Consider the following 11,299-nt stretch of genomic DNA (forward strand, 5'->3'; position numbering starts at 1 on the left):
CTTTGGTAACATTTTTTATGTCAGTAACATATATGGACCCTGCCAAAATGATGACAGAATTGAATTCTTTGATTGGTTGAACAGTATTGATGCTTCACAAATGGATCATTGGATACTAGTAGGTGATTTCAATTTAACTAGAAGCCCTCATGACAGGAACAAACCTGGAGGTGATACAAATAATATGCTTATGTTTAACAGTTTGATTCAGCAACAGGATCTTGTGGAAATTCCAATCAAAGGAAGAAACTTCACCTAGTCTAACATGCAAGACTCTCCACTATTGGAAAAACTGGATTGGATATTTACTTCTGCAAATTGGACCCTGACATTTCCAAATACCCTGGCACACCCACTATCTAGAGTTACATCTGATCACATCCCAATTCACATTCAAATTGGCAGTGACATTCCAAAATCTTCTATATTCAGATTTGCAAACTATTGGCTTGAATTTGATGGATTCTATGAGACCGTTATACAATGCTGGAACAGAAATCAACAACAGACAAACTCTGCTAAGGACATTGCTGCCAGATTCAAATGTCTCGGAATGGGGTTAAAAATGGAGCAAAAACCTCTCAAAACTCAACACCAACATATCAGCATGCAACTATGTCTTGACTATTCTTGATGGCATTGAGGATCAAAGGAATCTGAGTACTATAGAAGCAAATTTTAGAAATATCTTGAAGGATCACATCACCAAGCTATTGGAAGTCAAAAGAATATATTGGAAATCCAGATTCAACATGAGGAGTGTGAAACTTGATGATGAAAACACTGAATTTTTTCATGCCATGGCTACCCAGAGTTACAGAAAAAATTACATAACTACCATTAATGATGAAGATGGGAATCCTTTCAAAAATCATGATCACAAGGCTGCAATCATTTGGAAATCCTACAAGGAAAGGTTGGGGAAATCCATTGACCCCCCTATGTTATTCAACCTTGAGGAACTTATTCAACCAAAAGACTTATCTGAACTTGAAGCACCTTTTTCCATGGAAGAAATTGACCAGGTTATTAAAGATATTCACTCTGATAGAGCACCAGGCCCAGATGGTTTCAATGGACTTTTCCTGAAGAAATGTTGGGATATCATTAAACAAGACATTTACACTATGATCTGGGATTTGTTTGAAGGGAACAATGACATCCAGAGTATTAACACTGCTTTCATTACACTCATTCCAAAGATTGCCAACCCACTTAACATGAATGATTTTAGGCCTATTTCCCTGGTCAGCCTCCCTCTCAAAATTATTACAAAGCTTATGGCCAATAGAGCTCAAAAAATCATCACCTCTGTCATTCATCAGAATCAATATGGATTCATCAAAGGGAGAAATATTCAGGACTGTTTGGGATTTGCATTTGAATATATTCACTTATGCCATCAGTCAAAAAAACCTATTATCATTCTCAAACTTGACTTTGAGAAAGCATTTGACAAGGTTGAATACAAAGCAATTATTGCCATGTTGACAGCCAAAGGTTTTGGACCCAGATGGATAAAATGGGTAAATAGCATTTTACAAACTGCCTCAACATCTGTCCTTCTGAATGGAGTTGCTGGGAAAAAAGCATATGTAAAAGAGGAGTCAGGCAAGGATATCCTCACTCTCCACTTCTTTATATCATTACTGCTGATCTCCTACAGTCAATTATTAATGCTGCCTGGGCAAATGGTGAAATCTCTCTTCCCATCCATAAGGCATATGGACTGGATTACCCAATTATACAATATGCTAATGCCTGCTGATGAGGAACAACTCAATCACCTTAAATATCTCCTTAACCTCTTCAGCATGTCAATTGGTTTATTTGTCAACTTTAGTAAGTCCTCCATGATCCCAATTAATATGGACCAACAATCAGTCACCAGGCTGGCTGCCTCATTTGGATGCATTGTTGAAAGCCTTCCTTTTACATATTTGGGACTGCCTATGGGCACCACAAATCCATCTATTCAAGACCTCATCGCAGTTATCTCAAGAATTGACAGGAAATTCTCAGGGGTTGCTAGATTCATGAAACATTTTGGTAGACTTACTTATATAAACTCTGTTTTTGCTTCCATGCCAATATTTGCTATGTGCTCCCTTAAACTGCATGTTGCCATTCTGGATCATGTGGATAAATCAAGCAGGAACTTCCTTTGGTATGGAAATGAGATCAATAAAGGAGGCAAATGTCTGGCCAGCTGGGAGATTGTCGGTGTACTAGAATAGGGGTACCCTAGTACCCCGAACTTGTGCATGGGCAGTTGCAGCACCCCGCGGCAAAGGCTTGCCGGGAGAATGCCAAGATCCCCCAAGGTTCCCTTGGAACCATCCAAGAACAAAGTATTTAAGCTAAGGAGACAAGACCCCGACAAGAGGACCTTGCCGGGAAGGCCAACCAAGGCGCTCCAAGGAACTTGCCGCGACGCGCCACGCGCTCCGGCAAAGCAGCAAGGCCCCGGCAAGAGGAGCTTGCCGGGAAGGCTAAACAAGGTACCCCGGGGCCCGGTGAGCGACGAGCTTCTGGACCCGGCAAGATAACAACAGCGGCAAGGCGCTTGCCGCGGCAGGCGGCCACTCTGCGTCCATGCTCCAGCACATCCACCAACGTGTCGCTCTAGGGGCCTCTCTGGGCGCGCGTGGCGGGAGGCTGTGCAGCCAGCGGTGCGCAGTGGCATGCGAAGCTGACAAGATCGCCATCGTGGCGGACGATGGCGCCCCTAACGGTCCTTTTCTGCCCTGTTTGGGTGACTTAGACGGGCATTTAATGCCCTTGTCCCCTTCCGTCAGGGTTAGGTAGGATGCACTGTACAAGCAACTGTACCAACTACCTCACTTTTTACATTTTTACCCTCCTCTGCGTTGCCACCTGTCAGTGACCCCTTTAGCATATAAAAGGAGGCCCATGCGCAACATAGAGGGGGTTCGGTTAGGAGCCTCAGACAGTCGGCTTTGATCCATTGGTAGCCCAGAAAACACTCACGCTCGGTCTCGTGTGTACTGTAGCACTCAGCGCACCCGAGCAAGAACTCAATACAATCAGACAAGCAGCAGTAGGAGTGTTATCTCTCCGGAGTGCTCCGAAGCTGGGTAATTTGCTCGTGTGCTTTGCCTCGATCCGCTCTTCGTGCGACCTCCGCCCCCCGCCGAACCGAAAGGGACTCGGTCCGCCGGTCCCATAGGTGTTCGTGGATCAGTTTCCCCGACAGCTTTGGCGCGCCAGGTAGGGGGTGTCGAGATTGTGTGAACCAGATCCGGCGTTCACACGAGCTAGATCCTTATTCCCTTCATCAACATGCCACCGAAGAAGAAGACTTCGGCGGCAGCCGCTCCATCCACGTCACTTCCGCCACCGTTGGAGCAAACGAGTGGTGGGATGGACGCCGGCGGAAGAAAGGACGTCGACGAGGAAGCTCATGATGCCGCCAGGTCCAAGAACAAGGCTGCACAAACCTCGGCGACTGTACATGTTCCACGCCACTCTCAGGAGGCGCAAGATCAACAACGTCATGGCGCTAGCAGTGCCATACACATGATAGCCCAAGACCAAGCTGGTGGATCTCGGGCCGCTCAAACCCAGCATGCACGCCAGCGTGCTGGCACGAGCGGGGCGCGGTTGCCTCGACGGGATACTGCTCCTTCTAACATAGTTAGAAGTTCAAGCACGTCCCGCTCCTCGCGCCGTCCGCCACTGCCACCCACCACTCCAGCAGAAGCTTTGGCGAGAGCTCAACTTCTCCTAGATTACCCTCCGACGTTGGACAAGATCGACGAATGGAGAGCCACCATTCAGAGTCTCATCAGCTACGCCAACGGCGACGCTCCACCGCGGCCGAGCGCGTCGCCGCCGTGACAGGACCGCCGGATGCGAGCCGGTGGCGACGAAACGGGTGAAGGTGCAACTACCATGCAATCACCGCCCCGAAGGCCAAGGTCGCCGACTCGCCGGATCCACATCGACAGCGACTCCACTGCATCATCGGATCCACGAGCTCGTCGCGATCAGCGCCAAGTTCTTCATGATCGACAACAAGAAGACGCTCGAACCCGCATCGAGCGCCAAAGAGAAGCGCGACGTCAATCCGACAAGCGCGCTGGGCCCTCTGTTGACATGCATGCGCCAGAGGAACCAGGCGATCTACTGTATGAGGTAGGTTGTCCTACGTTCACTCGTGAGCTGCGACAAGTCCAGTGGACCAGTACAAAGAACTTCAAGCCAGACGTACCGGAGAAGTACGACGGCAAGACGCATCCGTCAAAGTTCCTCAGCATCTACAACATCGCGGTGCAAGCTGTCGGGGGACGAGATGATAAGATCCTTGCCAACTACTTCCTGCTGGTGCTCAAGCCCAACGTCAGATCCTGGCTCATGCACTTGCCGGACAACTCCATATCCTCTTGGGCTGATCTGTGCCACCAGTTTGTCGGCGCCTTTACCGGCGGACACAAGCCTCATGGCCAGGAGAGTGATCTTCATCTGCTCGCCCAGAAGGAAGGAGAGCCCCTGCGCAAGTACATTCAAAGATTCAGTAGTGTGCAGCACAACATCCCAGACGTCCACCCTGCCGCGGTGATCAGCGCGTTCCATCAGAACATGCGGAACCACAGAATACGGGAGGAAATGGCTATGTGCAAGATCAGGGACGTCAGTGAGTTATATGCACTGGCCGACAAGTGTGCACGTGCTGAGGAAGGGAGGAGACTCCCCGGAGAAAATATAGGAGCGGGAGGATCTGACAGCGAAGATGCCGCCCCGACAAGGAAAAACCGGCGGCGGAACAACAGAAGGAGGAAAGGCAAAGAAGTGCTAGTTGTTGAGCAGTTCGGCAACGGTGGCGGCGCCAAGGAAGCCAAAGCTGGTGACTCCGGCAAGGAGGTTGCCGCGGAGGTGGCGGTCGCCGACAAGCAGGACGGCACCAACAAGCAGTATTGCAAGATTCACCGCACCAAGGGCCATGATCTTCAGAACTGCAAGAGGGTCGAGCATCTTGTTGAGCAACAGAAAGCTGAATACGAGCGGCGCAACAAGGAGAAGGTCCAGAAAGGAGCTGGTGGATCCCTCAAGAAACGTCCCGGCCGAGGAGGATGCCGCGACAAGGCCAAGCAGCGGCAAGGAGACAGACCTCCTCGCGACCGCGACAAGGATGAAGATGACGGCGACGATGAAGATATGGATGATGAGGAGACCGATGAGCAGGAGTTCCAGAAAGCTACAGAGGTCCTGTGCGTTGACGGTGGTGCTTCTCTGCATGCCTCGCACCGCCAGCTCAAGCAGTGGATGCGGGAGGTTAATGCAGTAGAACCACCCGTCGAGTCACGCAGGCCTCTGAAATGGTCCAGCACGCCTATCATCTTTGATATTGAGGACCACCCGGATCGCATAACTGCGGTCGGGTGCTTGTCGATGTTGGTTTCACCAACAATCCGCAACCTCAAGGTCACTAAGATGCTAGTTGACGGCGGGGCCGGTTTGAACTTGATCTCCTCTGTGGTGCTCCAGAAGCTCCAGATCCCTGACAGCGAGCTCGAAGAGACCGGCACATTTCAAGGAATCAACCCGGGAAGGAGCAAGCCAAAGGGAAAGATCACGTTGCCGGTAACATTTGGCAGTGAGCTGAACTTCAGGACTGAGAGGGTCACGTTTGACGTTGCCGACTTTCCATTACCTTACAATGGAATCCTTGGCCGTCCGGCACTCGCCAAGTTCATGGCAGCCTCTCACTATGCGTACAACGTACTGAAAATGCCAGGCCCAATAAGTGTCATCTCTGTCCCTGGCGACAAGAAGGATGCTCTTATCTGTGTCGACAAGATCTACCGAGAAGCAGCAGCCGCAGCAGAACGAAGGACACTTGCCGCTGAAGCTCCCGGGGGGAAGAAGAAGACCAAGTCCGGCAAGAGCTCTGATGCCCACTCCGGCAAGCGCACCTCTTCGGAGTGCTGCGCTACCGTCGAGGATGCACCATCGAGCTCCACCGGCAAGTGCAAGAAGACGATGGCAGCTCCACCTGAGACTAAGAAGGTGTCCGCCAAAGAGGATGGCACTGGTGGTACCTTCACCATCAGCGCCACTCTTGACCCCAAATAGGAAAGCGCGCTCGTTGCTTTCCTGTGGGCGAATGTCGACGTGTTTGCGTGGCAACCGTCTGATATCCCCGGTGTTCCCAGGAATGTGATTGAGCACCACCTTGCCGTCTGTCCTCATGCGCGGCCCGTCAAGCAGAGAGTCAGGAAGCAGGCAGTAGAGCGCCAAGAATTCATCGCAGAAGAAATCAAGAAGTTGGAAGCAGCAGGCCTTGTCAGAGGGGTACTCCATCCCACGTGGTTGGCCAATCCCGTTGTTGTTGTGCGCAAAGCTAACGGGAAATGGAGACTTTGTATTGACTTCACTGATGTTAATAAAGCTTGTCCCAAAGACCCATTTCCCTTGTCACGTATTGACCAGATTGTTGACTCCACAGCCGGATGTGATTTGCTTTCATTTCTTGATGCATACTCAGGATATCATCAGATCTTCATGGCAGAAGAAGATGAAGAGAAAACCGCATTTATCACCCCGTGTGGCACGTACTGCTTCGTACGGATGCCTTTCGGTTTGAAGAATGCTGGTTTAACATTCGCAAGGGTAGTTCACCATGCTTTTGAGCCACAAATACACAGAAATGTGGAAGCTTACATGGATGACATAGTGGTCAAGAGCAAGGACAAAGCGACCTTGATTCAAGATTTAGATGAGACATTTGCAAACCTGTGCAAGATCAACCTCAAGGTTAACCCCGAGAAGTGCATGTTTGGAGTCCCTTCCGGCAAGCTTCTCGGGTTCTTCGTGTCTCAGCGGGGAATTGGAGCCAATCCCGACAAGATCAAAGCCATTGAGCAGATCGAAGCACCAAAGCGCGTCAAGGATGTACGAAGGCTTGCCGGTTGCGTGGCTACTCTCAGCAGGTTTATCTCTAGATCTGCTGAGCGCGCCCTGCCATTTTTCAAAATTTTGAAAAAGGCAGGTCCAATGAAATGGACTCCGGAAGCGGAGGCTGCGCTGCAGGACTTGAAGAGATACCTGTCCTCCACTCCAACGCTTGTCGCACCTAAGCCGCAAGAGAAGTTGCTGCTGTATATAGCGGCAACCAATCAAGTGGTTAGTGCTACGTTAGTGGCGGAGAGGGAGGCAGATGATGAGCCAACAACCACGGCAGATCCATCCAGCGACAAGCAGGGGGCTTCGTCGACAAGCTCTGGTCCCGACAAACATGGGTTTGTGCAGGAACATGATGAGATGCCAAGGAGAATGGTGCAGCGCCTAGTTTACTTTGTCAGTTCTCTTCTGCAGGGGGCTAGATCAAGGTACTCTGGTGTGCAGAAGTTGCTTTTCGGCCTCCTTATGGCCTCGAGAAAGCTGCGCCATTACTTCCAAGCACATGAGATCACAGTCGTCACTCGCTTTCTGCTGAAGAGGATACTGCAAAATCCAGAAGCAACAGGCAGGATTGTCGAGTGGGCGCTGGAACTGTCAAGCTTTGGCCTCAAGTTTGAGAGCACCTCAACTATCCAAAGCAGAGCATTGGCAGAGTTAATAGCAGAGTGGACGCCAACCCCAGATGAAGAAATTCCAGAAACGAGCATCCCCGTCAAAGAGGCAAGCAAAGAGTGGCTGATGTACTTCGATGGAGCCTTCTCGCTGCAAGGCGCCGGTGCAGGTGTGCTGCTTGTCGCACCCACCGGAGAGCACCTCAAGTACGTAGTCCAGATGCACTTTCCCAAAGAGCAAGCAACCAACAATACTGCAGAGTATCAAGGATTGCTTGCCGGTCTCAGAATCGCAGCAGACCTTGGGATTAAGAAGCTCATTGTCAGGGGTGACTCACAGCTTGTCGTCCGACAAGTGAACAAGAACTACCAGAGTCCGTTGATGGAAGCGTATGTCGATGAAGTGAGGAAGCTAGAGGAGCACTTTGACGGCCTACAAATGGAGCATATCCCAAGAGCTCAGAATGATATTGCTGATGGCCTGTCAAAGTGCGCCGCACTAAAGTTACCTGTGGAACCAGGGATCTTTGTGCTTAAGTTGACTCAACCACCCGTAACACCATCAACTGGACAAAGCAAAAAGAGGAAGTTGGTTTCTGGTGACTACTTTCCGATAGAGCTCCCCGAAGCCGCCGCCAAGAAAGTCCCCAAGATCAACACCAAGGATGCTGAGGGGCAGTCTGCTTCGGCAAGCCTAATGGTTTGTTCCGTTGAAGCAGACACTCCCGACAAGTTTTTCTCCGGCAAGCTTGCCGGGGAACATCAAGCTCCGGCAGGGCCGCAAGTCCTTGCCGCAGAAGCAGATGTTCCCGCAGCAGAAGATGTGCCTTTAGTCCTTGTTGTCGAGCCACAGGCTCCAGCATGGGCACAGCAGATTGTCCATTTCCTTCAGACAGGAGAACTTCTCGAAGAACAAGAAGAAGCAGAAAGAGTAGCCCGGCAGTCAAGTATGTACCAGTTTGTCGATAGCATACTGTACAGAAGAAGACTCAACGGTGTGAAATTGAAGTGTATTCGCCGGGAAGATGGACAAAAGCTGTTGGCAGAGATACATGGAGGCATATGTGGCCACCACATAGGCGTAAGAGCACTTGCCGGCAAAGCTTTCCGGCAAGGTTTCTTTTGGCCGACAGCCCTCCAGGATGCAACTGCACAAGTAACCAAGTGTGAAGCGTGCCAGTTCCACTCCAAACAGATACACCAGCCAGCTCAAGCTCTCCAGACAATCCCTTTATCCTCGCCATTTTCGGTCTGGGGGCTCGATATCCTCGGCCCCTTCCCCCGAGCTGTCGGGGGCTTTGAGTACTTGTACGTTGCAATCGACAAGTTCACAAAGTGGCCGGAAGTGCAGCCAGTGAGGAAGGTGACAGCACAGTCAGCAGTCAAGTTCTTCAGGTCGATTGTTTGCCGTTTCGGGATCCCTAACAGGATCATCACCGACAACGGCACGCAATTCACGAGCCGCACCTTCATGCAGTACGTCCAAGACCTTGGCGCCAAGTCTGCTTCGCTTCCGTTGCTCATCCGAGAAGCAACGGTCAAGCAGAGAGGGCAAATGCTAAAGTGCTGCGCGGACTCAAGACCAGAACTTTCGACAGGCTGCACAGATGCGGAAGGAACTGGATCGAGGAGCTGTCGGTGGTTTTTTGGTCGATCAGAACGACGCCAAATCGAGCCACTGGCCAGACACCTTTCGCTCTAGTCTATGGAGCAGAGGCAGTTCTCCCCATGGAACTCGTATACGGATCACCTCGAGTGCTCGCTTATGATGAGCTTGAGCAAGAACAGCTGCGGCAAGACGACATGCTGCTCCTTGAGGAAGATCGTCTTCAGGCTGCTGTATGAGCTGCTCGATACCAGCAAGCTTTGCGCCGCTATCATAGCCGCAAAGTTAAAGCCATAAGCTTCGAGGAAGGCGACCTTGTTCTTCGGCGCGTTCAATCCGCCAAGAATTCCAACAAGTTGACGCCGAAGTGGGAAGGCCCATATCGGGTGAACAAGTCACAAGGCCTGGCGCTGTCCGCCTTGAGACCGAAGATGGCATTCCAGTGAGCAACTCCTGGAACATAGAACATCTTCGTAAGTTTTTCCCATAAGGCGTGGTTGCCGGAACCCGTTCCGGCAACCACCTTTTGTACAAGTCTTGCCGCTGTTGCATGTAATCCTTTGTACAAAGCCGGGCGCAGATCCCGTGCATAAGTAAAACCCCATGTGCTCCGCACAGCTTGTCCATTTCATGCATTAGTTCCTTTCTTGCATGCAATTATCTGACACTTTGTGCAGCACCTACATCCGATAAGCAGTAACGAGCCGAAGAGCTCCATATTATTATTTTCTCTTCTTTCTATTTCTCTTAAAAGGAAAAGAAGGTTCTCTCGCACACAAGTTTGCCAGGGGGGAAGGAGAAGATTGTGGTATGGGCCAGGCGTCGTTCAAACAAGGACTTGCCTTACCGGGAAGCAAATGACAGAAAAGCTAAGTTGCCAAAGTTTGAGCAATCACTTTTTTAAATTTTTTAGTTATCTTCCTCGAACGACCCTGCTTTGTATGGAAAACCTGTGCGCGGAGGAACCAACTCGTGGTTAGTTGCGCCCTTACTTTGTTTCGAGTCCACTCAACAGCTTAAGCGTGCTGCATCTAGTCGCGACAAGGTTTCTTGTCGGAAGCAGCGCCGCCAGCAGGCTGCTGAAGTCCCGCACTCAGCGCTCGCGGCTCGGGCGCCTGCGCCGACAAGTTACCTAGAAGCGTAGGGTAAAAACATACAAGGGAAGGAATCTAGTAGAGGAAATAACATTGCAATTGATAACAAAAATAAAGTTATATTACAAAGATAACTTGTCGCAGCTCTAACAGACTGTTTTCATAACATGACTATCAGCGACAAGGGAAAAGAAGAAATGGGCGGCCTAATCTACGCACCCGCCCTTGACTCTCTTGATCTCGCTCACCTTGTCCACAATGGGTGCGACAAGGGCCTTGAGTGCGTCCAGATCGGCGTCAGGCGGCAAGGACCTGAGGACGTTGGTGAAGCTGAGGCCTGGGTTGCGGAAGGCCACCTTCATCAGCACCTTCTGGAGAACCCCAGCGCAGATTTTGCACGACTCGTCAGCCAGCTGCTTCGGGATCCTCTCCAGGAGCCGCTGGAGTGCCGTCGCCACGCCCTTGAAGAATAGGCTGAGCTTGGCGCTGGGTTGAAGGATCTCGTCGGAAGGATACCCAAAGTCCTCCATCCCCAGCTGCGCCAGCTCCTCGTTGATGACTGCGGCAGTGTTCACCAGACCTTCGGTCCAGTGCTCCACTGTGTCTCTGAACGAGTTCTGGGTAACTGCAATGCTCTCCAGTAGCGCCGCGTCAGCCTTGACCTTCTCCGCCAAGGTCTTCTCCCTCTCTTTGGCGGCCTCCAGCGTCTGCGTCAGCGTGGCCAGCTTCAGCTCCAGGTCTGCTTTGGAATCCTTGGCGGCGCTGAGCTCCTTGCCCCTCTCAGCGAGAAGGCCTTGCAGCTCACCATGGGCGGCAGCATCCTTCTCGCGCTCACGCTTGAGCGCGGCAAGCTCCTCGCCGCTCTTCCCAATATCGGCCTCCAGCTGCGCCACCTTCTCCTCTAGCTCTTTCTTGGCTGCCTCTGCAGTTGCCGCGGCGTCCTTTGCCTCCTTGAGCGCCCCGCCAAGTGCTCGGTCACGCTCGGCGAGCTCTTCTTCGTAGTTGTCGAGGTGGGCCTTCCGCTGCACTAGCTCACCTTCCCGCGCGGACTGCTTCTCGGCAGC

This window comes from Triticum aestivum, chromosome 7A, assembly GCF_018294505.1.
Source record: "Triticum aestivum cultivar Chinese Spring chromosome 7A, IWGSC CS RefSeq v2.1, whole genome shotgun sequence".
NCBI lineage: Eukaryota > Viridiplantae > Streptophyta > Magnoliopsida > Poales > Poaceae > Triticum > Triticum aestivum.